Source organism: Dermacentor variabilis, chromosome 9 (genome assembly GCF_050947875.1).
Source record: "Dermacentor variabilis isolate Ectoservices chromosome 9, ASM5094787v1, whole genome shotgun sequence".
Taxonomy (NCBI): Eukaryota; Metazoa; Arthropoda; class Arachnida; order Ixodida; family Ixodidae; genus Dermacentor; species Dermacentor variabilis.
This window is the reverse complement of record NC_134576.1, coordinates 135055361-135073753: the sequence shown is the minus strand read 5'-3', so window position 1 is coordinate 135073753 and position 18393 is coordinate 135055361.

The following is an 18393-nucleotide window of genomic DNA, read 5'->3' as shown; positions in this document are numbered from 1 at the left end:
CGTAGCGTTGCCCTAAAAAAGAAAAAAAAGAGGAAACACCAGTAGGAAAACGCGCACCGTTGGCGTTTTAGCTAGCGGAATAGGTCACTGATTTACTGAAACGAAGTTCGCAAAGTTGGGAACGAAACTATGACCAACTCCTCCAATATGTTGAAATTTTGGTTGAAGTAAAGGGCGTTGGGGGGGGGGGGGGAGGAGGAGTTGAATGGGGTGAAACGAACCCTTACTGCAATAAAGCAGTTCACTGGCGCACACGGTGAAGTGGTTTGTACGAAACTTAAACACGATCCACTAAAGAAATAAACAAGAGAGCGGAGACATAACACGTTCGCCAAAGGGAGGGAAGAGTGGGCGGAGCGCCAAGCGTAACCGGCCGCTGGGCCGCCTGCAGTGGACGACGACCTTTCTGCCTCAGTGCTCGTGCGTCTCTCTCTCTCTCTCTCTCTCTCTCTCTCTCTCTCTCTCTCCTCGCCGGACCGTCGTAACCACCTCCACCACGCACGGCCGTTGGAAACAGGGCTCAAAGCCTCGCCACCGGCCCGCTCTCGCTCTTTCGTCCTCTCCAACCTTGTGTTTTGATCCGCTTCACAATCGAGTTCTTAATCTCGCCGCAGCACAATGCGGCGAGGGAAGGCCCGGGCGGAAGGAAACGGCGAGGTTACGAGGAAAACCCCGGAATGGCAGTGTTCGCTGCCGCGTGCAAATGCGGGCGCCGCGATGCTTTGCTGTATGATATGCAAATGTGCGCGCTTGTTTGCGCAGTACTTGGAATGTGCAAACCACACGTTTGTAACACTGTGCCGCACAGGGCTGAAAGTTGGGCAAGTTGGTTTGGAATCATGGTGGGAAAAGCGGTACTTTTAACACATGTGGACACCACTCGTCCTTGTCTTTTCTTCTGTCCGTATGTGATAAAGTTGCACTTTTTTCCATCATGAATTGTAGCGTACCTAAAGGTGCTTGCCGAGCATCAATATGACTTGGCGAGTGCTAATGTACAGTCGGCTACAAAAGCTTAGAGGAGATGGTACGTGCTAAAAAGCTGTATGTCCACATAACCTGGGCACGTAGCCTCAAATTCAAAAATTTCGACTTGTAGTGGTTTCTACGACATACGTAGTGATCCATTAAAGTAGAAGCGCCATGCCTTCAAAGAGCAGGAATTCACGTTTGTTTCGCTTCATTTAATTGTCCCGTAAAGTATTATGGCCGATGGTACTTTTCACTCGCAGCACATGCTTGCCATGTACAAGCCATGTGCTTGCGCAATGTGCAATGTAATGTTGTTTACTGCAGCGCGCAAATGATGCCGCAGGCTTGTCTGAGGCAGGAAACCGAGATGCGAGTCTCGCTAGCTGTACAGCGAGGCGTTTCGATGCCTCCAAAACAAGTGTCTGTCTACTTTATGATAGCGTACTTGTTGCTTGTACTCGTCTTCGCGTGCGCAAGTCGTGTGTTTGTACTACGTACAACGGTATTTGTCGCTTGCACATGGTTTGGCATGTGCAAACCAGGCACCTGCGCGTTGTGGAAGATATAGTGCCACCGGAGCGACCATGCAATGAGCGCGCCCTTAAGGTTTTGTGTAATATATTCTGGGACAAATCATGCATCACATTTCGCTGCTAGCAGCTGAAACGGTTTCTCAATTGGGCTGTCATAGCTTCGCGGCCGACGATAAAAATTAGAAGAACGTAAGCCCTCCCCCCCTCCCCCCCCCAAAAAAAAGAATTGGGGTACAAAACGTTGTCTGCTTCAAATTCGCACGTCGATCCAGACACATATCAAATTATTGTGCAAATCATTAAGGAGGTGTGCATTGCACACTCACTCCAGCCCTCTGACGTTGGATATCTCTGGGTCAGTAGTTGACCCTATACTGTGCAATAAGAAATTTTTTCTTCAATGGTATGCTCCACACCGAGCACTACACTAAAGCGAGGCTTCTGCTGGAGAATATTTTTTTCACCATTGCTCCAGTAAAATTGCTGTTCACCCCGTGCCACTGGCGTCTCGTCTAGGCCTGATAAAGCCTTGTCTGGCCTAGAGCGAACTTACAAACTTGTGTTTCTGTAACCTGAATTCTCCTCTCTCTCTCTCTCTCTCTGTGTTTCTGTAACCAAAGTTTGTTACCGCGCCAGTTGGCTCGCTGCGCTGAAGGAAGATAAAAATATGAACAAGTATATGTGTCTACATGAGGGGGGGGGGGGGGGTTAGCCGAAGATGAAGAACGGTAGACAAGGGCTCGCGCATACTTTTAACTGCTTAAGTTTTGTCAGAAGTCGCCAATTCAATCAAATATCATGCACAATGAGTTCAGGAATCAATCACTATGGTGCCAAGGAGCGAAAAAGAAAACAAAAATAACAGTACGATACCTTGAGAGGAACAGGTGCGTCATTGCAACACGCAACACAAGAACATTTCCTCGCTACTAAACAAAGAAACCATTGTCGCACTGAAGCATGTGTTGCTGTCGGACGCAATACAAAGCTTTTCAATATCTCCATGACGTTTCTTAGGTCACGGTTTCAAAGCCCACTCAGGGTCCACCTGGCCCAATCTAGATGATGCCTGAGGTTTCACATTCAAGGCGCATACGCCGCTCCAGGACATTCGCATCGCGCTGTTGCTCTCTTTCCTACTTCTCTCTCTCTCTCTGTCTCTCCCTCGGTCACTTTGTTTCTCTTACCATCCTGTCATCATCGTCGAGCGTTTCGTGCGTCGAGCAGGGTACCGTCTAGTCCATGCAAATCGCGCTCCGAGGCCCCACTGCGTGCGTAGGCTGGTTCTCTACAGCGCAGTCATCGCACCCCCGAGCCAGCACCCTCTCCCCCGCAACTGCTCCTGCAGCAGACTCTCGGCGAATTCGCTCTCATCAGTCGAGATGCAAGCCTCGCGTTTTGTTCGAATCTCCAGCTAGCACTTGCTTCTTTCACATTCGGTATAAAAAGAAAAGGAATTGTAAGAGAGAGCAATAGAAATGAAGGGGAAGGCGCAAGATGATACTCGGTTCCGGCTGACTGCAGCGTTTTCCCCGAAGTTGTTTCTGTTGCATCTATTTGCTTGTGTATACGATTGCAAGAAATGTGACAGGTGCTGAACTAATGCGCATATTAAAGAAAAGACTGAGAAGGGAAATTTTAATTTGTGCATTTCATTTGTTATGGACTGTACACTGAGGCTACATGCAGTAGGCGGTTTCATGCCTGTTATTTATCATTTATTGAGCTTAGCGCCAATTTACGGGGTATTTACGCCACTTCAACAGTCACTAAAAATGTAGCTAGGGCTCCGAAAAAAAAAAGGGCTGTCCTTAAGACGATTAAATATTCCCTAAATTTAACTCAGCTATGTATATAACTGGATAACATAGCGAAATTAGCAACATGGCCGTATAGTTCATCCAACTTTTATCACACAGTGTGCTTCCATGTGCCGGCCTTTATCTTGCTCACTTTCACCCTACTTAAGGCACAGCGCCAGGATCTTCTGTTACGCGAAGGCCCTGTCATCCAGTTTCCTTAAAAAGCCGTTGCCTCGAGCGTATGCCATGTACAAGGACACGAAAGCGATTCTGCGCTTCTCGAGGTCTCCCAGCTTATATGAACACCTGTTATTGACTGACTGATTGATTGACTGACTGAAAAATGAATGCTTGTCCAACTATGTGCGTGAATACTGTGAACATTTATTCTCATCTTCCCTTTCCCCCTCCCCTACTGCAGGGTAGCCAGCCAGGCTCAGCCCGATTAACCTTCCTGCATTTCCCATATCACTTCCCTCCCTCCCTCCCTCCCTCCTTTTTTAGGCACAGCCGTAGCGTATTGATTTCTCATTCGGCTTTCGATTGCTTCACTCCAGAATCTCGCGACAATGACGAGCAGCGTCGATTTAGCGGACAGGAAATGCCGAGAGCGACTCGGGCAAGCGAAACGCTCTTGAATGCGAAAGAGCCCTGAGCGGTTTTCCTTTCGAAGCAATTCTCCGTGTTGCAACAGTACTGCGCGTGCTCCTTCACGGTCCCTTCCTCTCTCTCTCTCTCTCTCTCTCTCTCTCTCTCTCTCTCTCTGCGCAGGGAATAGATATCTCGACACAATTCGCGGCCATCGTGACGCAACGGAGCGTGTGCACGCGCCTCTCATCGCTTCACGGCCGGGTTTCCTCTTCCCTGTTTAGCCGAGCCGCATGGAAACCACTGCGAGTAACGCAACACCCCTTTTAACGCGTCAGGAAATCACAGCGCGACCCGAGACGGCCGCCCCCCGCCCCCCTATAGTTCCGTGCAATGTTGGAAAAAGCAGAGTAGGCGCCGTGAACGGGCAACTGCGTGTACGTTTCCGTAACGTTGTCCACTTTGTTTCCAGCCCACAAGCTGCTGGGGTTAGCCCGGGCAAAAAAATATGACACAGTCAGTTAACATGACCTATAGGGGCCGGCAGGCAGCAACACGCAGTGGACTTCAGAGGAAATTAAAGCTATTGCAAATCCATACAGACGTGACCAGAGGGAAGTGACACTACGTGAAAGTGGTAATTACGTACAGCACGCTTTCTTGGTGTACTTAACATCTTTCAATTAAACAAAACGAGCAAGAAAAGAGCGGTGGATCCTCGCACTTGAGAGAATCGCCGATAAGCGAAGCTTTCTTTCATGTCTGCTGAAATGTCTTCACTTCTTCTACACTTCCCTTCTGTGTAGCTAAATGAATGTTCTCATTCCATTTCGTTCCCTTTCCTTCTATCTTCACATTTGGCAGCTTTTGCTGCCGACTTATTTTCTTCTATGCAGCCGACTTCAATTTTTTGTTGCCGACTTCTCATCTGTGAAGCTCCGTGGTCCTCGCTAAATGCACGCTATAGTCCCGTTTCGCTACCACTCCAGTCTCCCCAATTTTGATGGCGACTTCACGTCTTGCCTCTTGTTCTATTTGTCTATTCAGGCACCCACCCAGGGGCACACACCCCGTACGTTAAGTTGTCTATTCGGAAACATACTAAGTGGCACATGCCCGAAGCTGCGTCTGATGGCCCAATACAGAAAGCAGCACAAATCTTAATGAACTTGTGCCATGAAGAATCGATTGACCATATTTTGTGCACCTGCCCGCAGTTCAGTCCACAGAGGGAATGCCTTCGCCACGAACTTCACCAGCAGGACGGCCAACCGCCTATGGAAAAAAAAGAATTTTACACCATCGAAAGCACCTACCGTCACAGAAGAAGGCCGTGCAAGCACTATTGCGCTTTTTGCGATCTACCGGCCTTTGTGAACGTCTTTAACTGGAACGCCTTTTGTGTGTGCGTGCCTCCGTGTGTGCGCGTTTCCTTTTTTTTTTACCGCTTTCCTCTCTGTCATCTTTCTAACACCTATCTCCCATCCCCAGTGTAGGGTAGCGAACCGGAGACTTATATCTGATTAACCTCCCTGCCTTCCCTCTTCATCTCTCTCTCTCTCTCTCTCTCTGATGGTTACAGACGACCTTGAAACTCTGGTTTCCAGTCTAGCGTTCCCAATCTTGCACCGCTTTAGTAGTACAGAATATTGCGACTGCGCTCCTGCGGCTAAGAGACAGAGATAGAGACTTTAATCAAAGCTAGAGACCATGGCCAAGCGAAGTGTCACCCCAAAACGGTGCGTGTATTACAAGGGCGCGAAAGCATGCCAATATTCCGCTAGTCACACAGTGCCACCAGTCACGACTTTGTGCCAGAGTTTTCGCGCACATATTTGGTCAAACAGGCGCCAGCACAAAGAAGCGATCCCCCTGCGACAGCGCTATACAACTCGTCTCGATGACTGACCCTTTCTGGAACGGGCCATTTGCGAATGCCAACCCTCACCAGTCTTGCCATGGGTGGGTGACGAAACTTGGTTGTATAGGTGTTCCGAGGGGCCAGTGTCTCCGCTATGGGTAGGGTGAAAGCACCTACTACTACGCTTCTTCGCTACGACACTTTAGTTAAATCAATATTCCTATACTCAAGTGCAGCAGCATAGCGGGAAAGAGAGCGCGGGGGCATAAGAACACCTGCCGGCGTGATGAGCACAAGTTAACACAAGGCAGTTCCAGTCAAGTGCAGCAAATAGCGCAAATGCATCAATGCCAGTTTCACAAGTTATTGAAGCGTGAAGCGCAGTTGCGCAACATCTGCACTTACGCCACTGCACTTCGCTAACTATAGTGAACACTGTACACATGTGCTCCGTTTAAGAGCGACCGTGTTTCATAACTGATCGCTGTGTAAATAAAATTGTGTAATATGTACCAAGGTCAATGTCCGCTATTGCTACACATTTAGCTCCTGTGCCTTTCCGGTGTACTTCGAGCTAAATGATGCACTTGTTCGGTTCAACCGCTCTGTTCGCCCTAGCTCATCCCCATTTTCTTATCTCTGTATACCGTCCCCCCTCCTCTTCGCCTGCCTCCCAGGTTTGAGGTAGCGAAAGGGATTTTCTGTTCTGGCTATCTCTCCGCATTTCGCCTTCAATTCATCTCTCTCTCTCTCTCTCTCTCTGCATCTCTTCATATAGCGCCGGCACCGCTGCGCACAATTGCGCGCCGTGCAACCGCGACGCTCGGTCACGTATCACGCGACGGCCGCAAACCGCAGGATCGCGTCCACTCCTCCTGCAACAGCCAGTGTCGCTCGGCGTCACGCGCAGGACGTCCGCAACCTCGCTCGGACCTCGCATATGTGCGAGGAGGTCACGAGACGTGCTCGTCGAGAGCGCTAGGCAACAGGCGATCCCACGACTCTGCGGCGCGTCGAGTCAACCCCACGCGTCGCGCAACTGTCCGCGTCGTGCACCACTGCGTGTGCGTGTATATATATATATATATATATATATATATATATATATATATATATATATATTGTGACTTCCAATTTCATCATCTATTGTACATCTTCTTCACCTTTCTATAATATCGCCAGCAGCAGAGCTTGATCCTCGTGGTAATAGAACGCGCTCGGCTCGAATAAGGCGGTTCCTTACAAGTTCCTTACAATATATATATATATATATATATATATATATTCTGTGCGCACACTGTTTCGATCGCTAGACACGCGCAACGCTTTGAAAGTCAGACCTGCAACTCGTGCAGTCTTGAGCCTGCCGCTGTGCCTCGGTGGGCGCGGCGTTCCGACGCTGAGCGCGAGGTCTCAGGCTCGAATCCCGACGGCGGCCCGTCTGTGTTCTCAAGCAGGCGGAATGCAATAACTGTTGTGCATCCTGCGTTGGGTGGTTCGTTAAACAATCCCGAGTGATCGAAAAAAAGAAGTTTGGGGACTCTCTGTCAACGTGGCATCACTCATATAGTTCCCGGAGGCTAAAGCCTCCGGGAGTTCAACCTTCGTAGCCACTCTGCGAGAGATAAACAATTGAGAAACGTTTGAAATAGAAGACAATAAAGATAAATAAAGAAAAGCACATTATGTAGATTTAATCTAGCGTAGTACAGCGCTCACTGAACGAATGAAGCACGATAACTGTAAGTCGCAACGTGGTGAGGCGTGTGGGTTTCAGAAAACAGTTGAAAACGCATTTGCTAGTCGCTTTACGTGACTACCCACCGCATGTTTTTTTTCTCTGTTATAGCCGCGAAGTAGGATCAAGAGGACGAGAATGCACCGGTAGTTTCGCGCACATTAACAATATACCGAGCTTGATTCGTATGCAACACTGCTCACGTATGCTTGGAACTTGCAAACCGCTTAATTAACGCTACAGATATTCAGACACTTTGGAATTCAGAAAGACTTAGCAGTTTTCCTTGTTTTTCCTTTCTTCTGGGAGGGGGGGGGGATTTCGTGTACTTGAGAGCTTTTGCGGTGCGAAACAAGAACTACACCCGCTTAGGCTGCCTCGACAATTAGCATAAAGTAGCTACGACAGCGTGCCGCGGTGGAGGGGGAATGTAGAGAGATGGACAGAGAGCTCTTTAATGAAACGCAGAGATCTTTGCCGGGGTGTGTGAAGTCTGCTGCATGCTACTTTTGTTGAGAAAACGGCATAAGGGATTGAAAGGCCCTAGGATAAAGAGAGATCGAGAAAATGGATGAAGAAGAAGAAGAAGTATTTTAATGATTGGAAAATGTAGAGAAAAGAATGCGTGAAAAAGGTAAGCATATGGTCTCTACACTACGAACACATGCGATCTACAAGCGGGACTTTCAGTATGTAGACGACCTAACAGTCAAGTTTGTTGAATCTAATGTGAATAATATAGCATTTTCTAAACCTTGTCAATTTTCCAGTTGAAACGATCCGTATGCATACTAATAATTCCATATGTCTTTTGTACGATCATTATAGATGTATTAAGTACGGAATTTATGTAGAATCCACATATATTCTGTAAGAAATATACGGAAACATATGGAATTATCGGAACGCCATACGGAACGTTTCGATAGGAAGCAGGCCAATGTACCGGAGATGAGCAAACAAGCTTAAAGCTTGCCGCTGCTATAGCTTTAGATGTAAAGGATGTAGAGACCGATGCTCAAAGACAGGGTAGTTGAAAGCAGTTTTAGAACCTGCTCAATATTGCGAATAGACAAGAACATGACCTCCCATTTCTGTCGTTCTCGGAGCTTGAGTCAGTGTTTATCCAAGTAAACTTCCGCCCCTTTCACTGCGCTCAGAAACAACGGCGCGTGAATTCGTCAGAACACAAAAACAAACTTATTTTGTAATTTTTTTCCCCACAGGGTCCTATGAGAGGCAGTCGTTTATTTTTTCCCAATATCAGACAGTGAAGTCCGGTACGGGCGAATTAGATCAAATAATTTGATTTTGAAATGAAATCAAAATAAAGGTATCATGTAGTCATGCCCACTCAATCGCGTTAGATTTGCATTCCACCCGTTTGAGCACCCGCTAGATCGTCGCGCACAAGGGGCTTGTTTGCAGAAAGCGCTCTTTTCATATAGAAACACACAGAGGAAAAGCGGAAGGAAGATGGGGCCCATAGTGAGTACACCCGTATTTCTTTAACCGTAGACATTTTAATTCACATTTACAAGATACTTGTTTTATTTCACCTTATTATCTTAAGAAGAAATGATAACAGTCTTTTCACTGCCACATTCATGGCCGATCCCCCAGAGTGGGTGACGCCACTTCACTAAGGAACAAGAACAAGAGTACATCTGTGCGTACTGCATGACGCTATTTATACCACGCGCGCATGTCACTTTTATGAATCTAGGCTTGGGTAAGCCCCAAGCTGTAATGCTATTGTTATCATCTCTCTCTCTCTACTTCGCAAATGCGAAAAAGATAGCTTTAAGAAATGAAGATTCGTAGTTATTTGGTAAGAGCGACAGTTAACTCTTTTTTTACAATTTACACTTAAAAGCAAAAATGTCCCAGGAGGCCGCTAATAACAACAACAACAAAAAATGAATCCCAGCAACAACGATCTACAAACTCTTGCTCGCGACTGCATACAGCAGTAGTCCTGGCACATACTCGCTATGGTTCCACAGGGATGGCGCCGCGAGTACAGCCCACAGCATTCGCAACGCTGCACGCAACTTGTCGGGCGGCACGTGCAGGGGCAGGCACTCCGTCAAGCGGAGGCGTGGACCACTCGAATCAAGGTTGCTTTCTTTCTTTTAAAGAAATGTGTTTCAAGCAACGACGACACATCCTTTCCTGCGTACTCGAGCCGACAGTTAGAAGGCCGGGCACGCAACGTATCCCTCGGGGCCGCGAAGCATGCAGAAATAAAGTAAAGAGAAACAAATAAAGAAAGTAAGAGAGCCAGGAAAAGAACGAAAGGAAAGAATAGCAAATAAAGAGAGAGAGAAACACACACATACACACACAAAAAAAGAGAACAGAGCGGCGAAATAGAGGCAGAGGGACAAGAGACACCGTTTCCTCTTACGTAATCAAACCGTTGCCGCTTCTGCTGCTACCTGCGCTAGGCTGTATACACTCTTCTACCTCGAACTGACGAGAGAGTGCCGCAGGCCTTCCAGGCTTGCTACACACTTTTCTCTCTTTCTCTCTCCTATCATCTCCCCACCTCAGTTCGGTACCTGTAAGCCTCATTGCATGACTGTTACATGTGTGAGTGTACCGAACACGTGGCGCATGGATACATGAAGCTTGCTACCTTCCGTTCCTGTGGTAGCCGGTCGGTGAATAGCGAAGCAGGATTCACGTGGAAAGCATTTCCTTCCCCTTCCCTCCCCACACACATTTCTATGGATGAAAGTGGCAAATGACTTAGTTGGAAGACGTGAAGCACAAGATCGTTCTCCGGGGGCAGAGGACCACGGCGTTGCGCGGGTTGCAGCGTGTGCGTAGTGGGGATCGAATATGATTCGGTCGTTGTGTGCCGACGCTGACCAATCATTCATCACTCGACTAATAAGAAATAATAATAAAAACATCGATACATGAAAAGCCGGTAAGCCATGCAGTGAAATCTGCGATCAGAATATGCAGAGTACTTGGCTGCACCTGTCTTACCACGAAAAAGTTGGATTAAGCGGGAAATACAAGCGTGTACGAATGAAACGAGAATGGGTAGAAGTCGCATACATCAGCCGTCGTAACTAGAGCGAAAACTCAACTCCGCGCTGATATAAATTACAAGCTGCATGCGGCTTAGGTCCGACATACGCGGGGTTTGTTTTTCAAGTGTGACCTTTCGCGGAAGATTTCTACCACTGGTGCCGCAAACATTTATTTTATTTTCATATTTACTAGTTGGTGCAGTCCTTCATATCTGCACTTGAATCATACATATAATGCATACGAATACAGGAGGAGGTCCCATATAGCGTAAAAGTTGAAATTGCTAGGAGAACAGACTGCCAAAAACGCTAGTGACAGACTGCAAGCAAAAATTCTAGGTTGTCACGTAGGTTCCCGCCACGGAATTAAAAACAAAGCTTGCATTACCCGTTTTGTTTCTGCATTGCTTCGAAAACATTTGCGTTTTTTTTTCTTTTGACTTCTGATAATTTGAGAAACTTAATATAGCAGAGGGAGAAGAGTAAGCAGACCTTAAGAGTCGGTTGTTGCGAAATATTTGGTTATTTTTGGTTACGTCCCTCGTGAAACCTGTACTGAACTTCTGTCATACCCTTGTGAGAACTCGACGGGAGAGGGGAGAGCGCAACGGTAACGAGAAACGCCGCAAGTGAAAGAAGTGGAAGAGAAGGGCAAGGCATACGTAGTGGGTCTCTGGAGTAGTTTGTTTTTGGAACGGCTGAGATTTGTTTGTGTCGTGTACCACTTGGAACCCGTTCAAGGAGCCACGGGCTCCCGTCACAATATGCGAAAACACCAAATAGTTCGTTTTCGAATGCGAATACCAATAGTTAGGGCACAACATCGGATGCGCATTCGAAACTCCGAACGTTCGCCCACCCCTAATGCACGCAAGTAAGAAATGCCGTGTCACAGTCGCTTTCAAATCTTCCGAATCGACTCGAACAGGCTTGTTCGCGAACCGGGGCTGATGTTCTCCTGCAAAGGACACGCCCGCTGGCTTTCAGAGGAATAGCGTCTAGAGACGCATCGCAGAAAATAAAGAAAGAGGAGTAGGAGGAGGAGGAGGAGGGGGAGGGGGAGGGGGAGGAACACGAAGAGCAAGAGGGCTAATTGCAACAGGTTACAAGCCGGATCGTCGCAGGAGGACATCCGCTCAAGAGCCTGAAGATAACGTCGCGCTCCGCTCTGTATATAGACATACACACACGCACACACACGCGCGCACACCAAAGCACGATGCATCCATCAAAATCTCCGTTTCGTTCGACGGCGTGTGCGTGCGTGCGTCAGCAGCAGCAGCAGCTGGACAACGCGTTGCCAACTGCCGCGAGCAGCTTTTGTGCCAAGGTTATATCGGAGCCCGCTTCTCGCCTGCCGGGCGGTCTGCGCTGGCAGACGGCGGGATTACGTGTTTGTGCCTCCTCGAACGATTATATTGGATTACAGTACATCCATTACGCGAGCTAGCGCTTGTGCAGTGACTCTCGAGCTCACCTGCATGCTGCGCGCGTGCGATTGCTTGACGTCGATTCGATTTCTGTCCAAACTCGGTGCGCGAAGTGAGAAAATGTCAGACTGCGACGGCGATATTGTATTCCGCGCAAGAAAAGCCTTGGGTTGAGGCAAGTGCGTGATGTCCATTTTATCCACCAAAAACGACATTGCAGCGCTCTGTTGGTACCGATACAGCACAGTCCTCAACAAAGACGCCAGCACAAATAAAAAGTAATACATAGATGTATTTCTCACCGTCGTCATCGTTGTTGTTGTCCTAGATGTTGAGCGGTGAATAAACGAGAAGCTCGGCTCTCTCAAGACCCTGGCAGTTGTGACTGCGTATTATTACTTAAGAATGTCGTGAAAAACACTGTTACGTTCAAAAGTTCAATTCGTGTCTCAGACGTCACATTTCAGCCCACGACAACATAATCACTTCAAAAGTGTCAAATGTGTTTGGCCTCTTCAAACTATAACCGAACCGCGTGAGTACAAATAACTCGTGCATCGCTTGTGTATATAGCTTGTGTACTAGGCAGTTTTAGTTTAGAGTTTGCGGCCAAACGTAAACGTGTTACGTACGTAAGGAAATAGCGCTGTCATCACTGTGAATGCTCTGGACGTTATTGGGGATTCTGTTATTTACGTGCTCTATGATAACGTACGTTATTTGACGAGTATAACGTTCGTAATGTTTACGGACACTAAGAAATAGCGCTGTCGAACATGGGTCACCCATGGCTTTCGCTTCAGCGTGAAATCTCATGACGTCTACGCACTCACTCGCGTTCATCGGCAGTAACTATTGAAATGAGCTTTCGCTTTCTCTAAACTCACCTTAAACGTTAGTTATGAGCGCATATCGGGTCAAATTTCTGAGATCGTTCGGTGATTCCGGATGCCGTAGGCCTATTGAGAAGCGTCCGCATAGCAACGACAGGATGATTGCTAATGGATTGTCTTGGCCTGTATACGTTTGGCGCGAGCCACCAGACTGCGCCCTGTTTTATAACGTCTTGCTTACGTTTGCGTTCCCGTACGGTAAACTAAAAGGCTTGAAAAGACGCGCACCGTAACGTCTCGCAAGGGCGCTGACGTTTAACTTACGTGAGGCGACAAACGCTATTCTAAAACTGTCTAGTATTACTAGCGTGTATAGTTATTTTGTGAAGATTTACATCATACCGAATCTTACCGCGACAACATTCCTCGACTGTGGCATATTTGAAACTTCTTTAACCACCGGCCTAAAGTAGAAACTGACTCACGCCGATACGAAGACTTTATTTCAGTCATTTACGCTTCGCACTTACCAGATATGAAACGATCTTTGCTGCGATGTTGTAGCACTCACCAATTACGAACTGCTTTGTGAAATACGTTGAGAAGTGATTCTTAAAGAGGTCCTGAACCACTTTTTATCGAAGTGGAGAAAAGCATTTGAAGTGAAAATAGGCTATTTCAGAAATGCTTTGCCGCAAAAAGAAAAAGTTACTTCAATGCGTTCAGCAGAAGCGGAGTTATTGGCAATCAGACATGGCCTCCGCTGTGCTCCCGTTTCTTCCTCAATACCTTGCACTGCGAAGGCTGCGGAGCAGCTAGGCGTCCCCCACAACGCTCCGTCTTCTATATATCACCGTGGCGCGCAGATCAATTTCACTTTGTTTTTGGACGACTTGCTCCTTCGGTGGCTGCGACGCGCTAAACATAAGCCGAACGCGGTTGCCCTCAGCGAGCCGCAGCGCGCTTAGCCAATGGACTCGTGGTGGCACCCAGCGGCGGCCGCGGTATCTACGCCATGTAGCCGACCGCAGCTTGATGGCAGCTATCGGCCAATAGCAGCCGTCTAAAGGAATGACGAAATAAAGCGTCCGATGACGAAATAACGCCTCCAGAAGAGATTGAGGACAGGGCCTTGTGTTCAAAAGAGAGCGCTTGAGAGAAAGGTGACTTTGCGATCCGCTTGCGAGCTCCACGTACCGCGTACGACAGCAAAACGTGGCTGAGATGCTCACAGCAGCGTATGCTCCCCGCGGACCATGTTATTTCAACAAGCTCGAGGGGTGGTTCAGGATCACCTATTAGCGCAATACTTGCTGCATACCACCGCTGTTTGACGACTCCTCTGACGCCGGGCATCCACGTCCGTCCACACACTCGTCTCACTGACGAACAACTTGTATGAAATGAGAGTTCACTTTGGGTAGCGCTGTTATAGGTAAGCTTGACTGCACAGCAGTGATGAGATCTTAACTGAGGGCGCTCTTCTGATCCTTGGAGGATTATCAACATGGAAACCATTCAAGGTTCCCGGATGTCGGAGGCCAACACACGCGCTTATATTCCCCCGACGGGCTAATTACCTTCGGCCGAAGGAAGTTCCCTTGCGTAACACAATAGGCGCGGTTAGAAATGTAAAACGCAGCAGTGTCGACCTGGCGAATCGGGCGGTGACGCTAAAAGCGCTCATGAATATGAATAGTTAACGCTCTTTAGAGATTCACGTCATGCCCCAGACGCAAGCGTATTCCTTCTCTCGTGACAGATGCAAGGACGCATTCTTTTGCGGGGAATCTTAGTTGCGCCGACGACTGCGATGAAAAGGGTGACCTAATTGCGAATAATAATGATCTCGTGTTGTTGTTGTTTTTGTTGTCGTATTTAGTGTGTACATATAGGCGGACTAAGCTACAGTATGCTTCATGTGACCTTTGTCGCGAACTGTTTTTAATGCAATTGTGTGAGCTTTACCTTTTAGCGCATTTTATGCGACCTCTTTTGTGATATGTCTCTTCTGCGTTTGGTAAAGCCTTGTTATATACGACACCTGCAAAACTAATCTGGGTGCAATTCAGGGCATTCAGGCCCAAGCTATGAGGATGCGCCTTGGATTACCACGCAGTGCGCCAACGGCTGAAACTATTGCCAATGCTCAGATTATTCAATCACGACGCACGTCGTCGTCAAAACAATGCGTGCACATGCCAGGCACACTGCCCGGACCGCTTGCCACCACCTCGCCGCACTCACCTTGGAAAGACCCCGCACGTCATTTAGCACAACTATCAGTGCCTATCGTGTGTCGCCTACATCGGGGTACACACCTGCGGCGAGGTCGGGGTCTCCTCCATGGTGTTTGTGCTGTCCTGAAGTAGACCTCAAAATTCCAGGACTTCAGTAAAAGTCAGATCTGCCAACGCTTGGACTAAAACAACTGAGCTTTCTACTGTTGTACGAGAAATACAGTAGCCACGTACGTACTCATCTATACTGGTGGTTCGACTTCATCGACCAGTTCTGGTGGCGCTGTGTCTATGCCGACAAGAGGAGTAACACACTGCGATTCAAGACGCCACATGTCACGACGTCTGCGGCTGCGGAACTCACGGCTCTGCGCAGTGCACCTCTATTTATCGACACAGAGAGTCCTGGTATATGGGACGTGTTTTCCGACTCGATACATGGTTTACGCTCTATGCGATCAGTTCTCCGACGTGGCGCTCACGAACAGCGAACGCACGAAATTGTCAAACTTCACCGCGAAATTATCTTCCACTGGCTGCCTGGCCATTGCTGGACCACTGGAAATGATCATGCAGACAAAGCTGCCCGAGACCAACATCAAGAACAACACAGCGTTCCCATTCCTCTTTTCAGGGCAGACGCTGCAAGACAGCTTAGTCATCTGGCACGCAAGCTCTCTTTAGCGGAGCGGAACACCCCAAATATAGGACGCACCAGGCTGCACGGACTGAGCCCTTTCGTTCAACTCCGACATCCACCCGGCCTTCGCCGACCTGAAGCATCGCTTCTACACCGGCTGTGTTTGGGAGCGGCTTTCACGAAGGCGTGCACTACTTTGATTCGAAGGACAAACAGTGCTGCGTACGACCTCTGCGGCGGCGGAGAGAACATCGAACATTTATTGTGCCACTGTCGTCGATTTCAGTCGGAAAGACAAACACTATCTATCGCATTGCGACGACTGGATGATGGGCCGTTGTCTGTGCAGGTGCTACTTGAAGACCGTCCCCATCGCTCGTCGGCCCACAATGCTGTGAAGGCACTCTAGCCTTTCTTGAGGGCGTCTGGCCTGTGTAAACGCCTTTGACTTGGTGAGGCCCTCCGGCCCCCGTGCCCGAACTCAACGCGTCTTTCCTTTCCCCCACTTCTCTCTCTGTCTCTTATTTCTACTCCCCCGTTCCCGTCCCCCAGTGCAGGGTAGCCAACTATACGCATTTTTGATTAACATCCCTGCCTTCTCTCTTTGTTTCCTCCTCCTCTTCTGCATTTATGTGCGACGACTTTACGCTCCAGTGTGTTTTATTTTATCTCTGTTCTGAGCTGGTTCTATTGCACTTATGTGAATTAACTTACTTTTTTTTTATTCCTGTTACCTTCTTTCGTTAAGTTCAGTGCCGGCTTGTTATTTTATTTTCAGCATAATTTCTTACTACTAAAAAAAAGACAGAATGGACCGGTGCCTCATAAAGGCAACAATAAGATCTCCCAAATATTATGTAATAATATTGTTAGGGGGATGTTGGGAGTATAGAGAGACTGTATTTACAATGCATATACAAGTAGAGTCAATGGGGTTAAGATGGAGGACTAGCGACAACAGGCAGCAGCCAGAGTCTCGCGATCTTCTTCTTCCTCTCTCTTCTTTTATCCCTCCGTAACAATATATAATATGGGAAACTTGCCACCGCCCTGAGCTTTCCATTGCGCGCACACAGACCATTTTGACACAGTAGCCAACGTAAGCAGCTGCATGAGAAAGCATACCAATGCAGTGGCCTGAAAAAGAGTAACAAAAGTATCATACTATATAAACCGCCCATCGGTGGTCCGCCCACAGAAGCCGCACATTTGCCTTGCGAAAATAAAATTCTGGGGTTTTACGAGCCAAACCACGATATGATTATGAGGAGCGCCGTAGTAGGGGACTTCGGATTAATTTTGACAGCCTAGGATTATTTACCGTGCAGTTAAGTCTAAGACGCGACCGTTTGGCTGTTTCGCCCCCATCGAAATGTAGCCGCCGCGATCGGGATCGAACCGACGACCTCGAGCTCTGCATTGGAACGCCATAACCACTTAGACCGACTCACTAGGACCAGTTGGCTGTACTAATAGGGAAATCAACATTTTTTTTTTTCCTCGTCGTCATTGTCGTTGTTTTTGTTGTAGCCGTTTGCTCTGGATGCAAAGTTATGTTAAATGTTTGCCCCTGTTCAGGACGCCTTGAGCTTGTGTGTTTCACGTGCCTACAAGACGCGAAGGTGTACACCCGAATATCGAAGTATACACTCCTGTGGAGTATACTGTTCCGCATACTTGTAGGTACTATTTCGAACATCTTTTGTACCACAAGTTTGTACCGCTTAAGTACGTGGTACAACGTCACACATGGTTTCAGGTAGAGGTGTGTCTGAAAGAATGCACCGGATAAATCTTACAGGTATGTCGAACACTGTTCCAGATAGCAGTGACTATTTCAGTGGAGCGCACTTCCACATAGTTGATCTTATGTTACTGTGCATTTACAAAGTAAGAAACTTCCGATATATGGAACGTCGTTTCTTATGTTGCTGTGTACTCAAATAGTAAGAAACTTCTGATATATGGAACGTCGTTCCATATATTCTCGTAACGTTATGTGCAACGCCGTTTCATTTCAGCAAGTGGGAAACATATGTAAAGATCTTATATCTGGAGCACAATTGGAATGAAATTAAGAATGCAGGCGAGAAATGTGGATCCGAATATTTTTCTACGTAGACAAGCATCTGAGTAAACGTGTAGTTCACCAAAGCACGAACTCAATTCTAAAAAAAAAAAAAGAAAGAGAAAGAGTGTGCAACCGGGAAAAGGGTGTGGAGCTTTGCGGTAAGTCTGCGCACGTCTCGCTTCACACGTCGATCCGTACGCCGTGTAGTGAATAACCAAGGAGTCACGCGCCTTCGAGCTCCTTCGAACGCCTTGAGCTGCAGCTGAGACGCGAATGCGCTTTCGTGGCACAGCAAAACACCTTGCGAAATGCCTCCACAGAGAAGCACGACGCCATTTACTCGCCAAGGTCCTCAGACGTGGGTTGCCAAGTGCGTGATGCCGCATGCTCCACTGCAGGGTTATATGCATTGGACTACTTATACTTTGAGTAGCAGGACTAGCGATAGGGCATCGCGTACTTAACGTGTCGCTTGTGTTTAGCTACGGTAAGGCGTCGTCCGACTCCTGGTGAAACAGTGGATAATGACACTGTGGATATAAAGCGCGTAAAAGACCTGATCCCAGGTGTGCTGTACAGGATCCAAGATGGCAGGAGGGTAGGCTGTGTGAATCTAGGCGTGGCCTCGGAGATCGCGC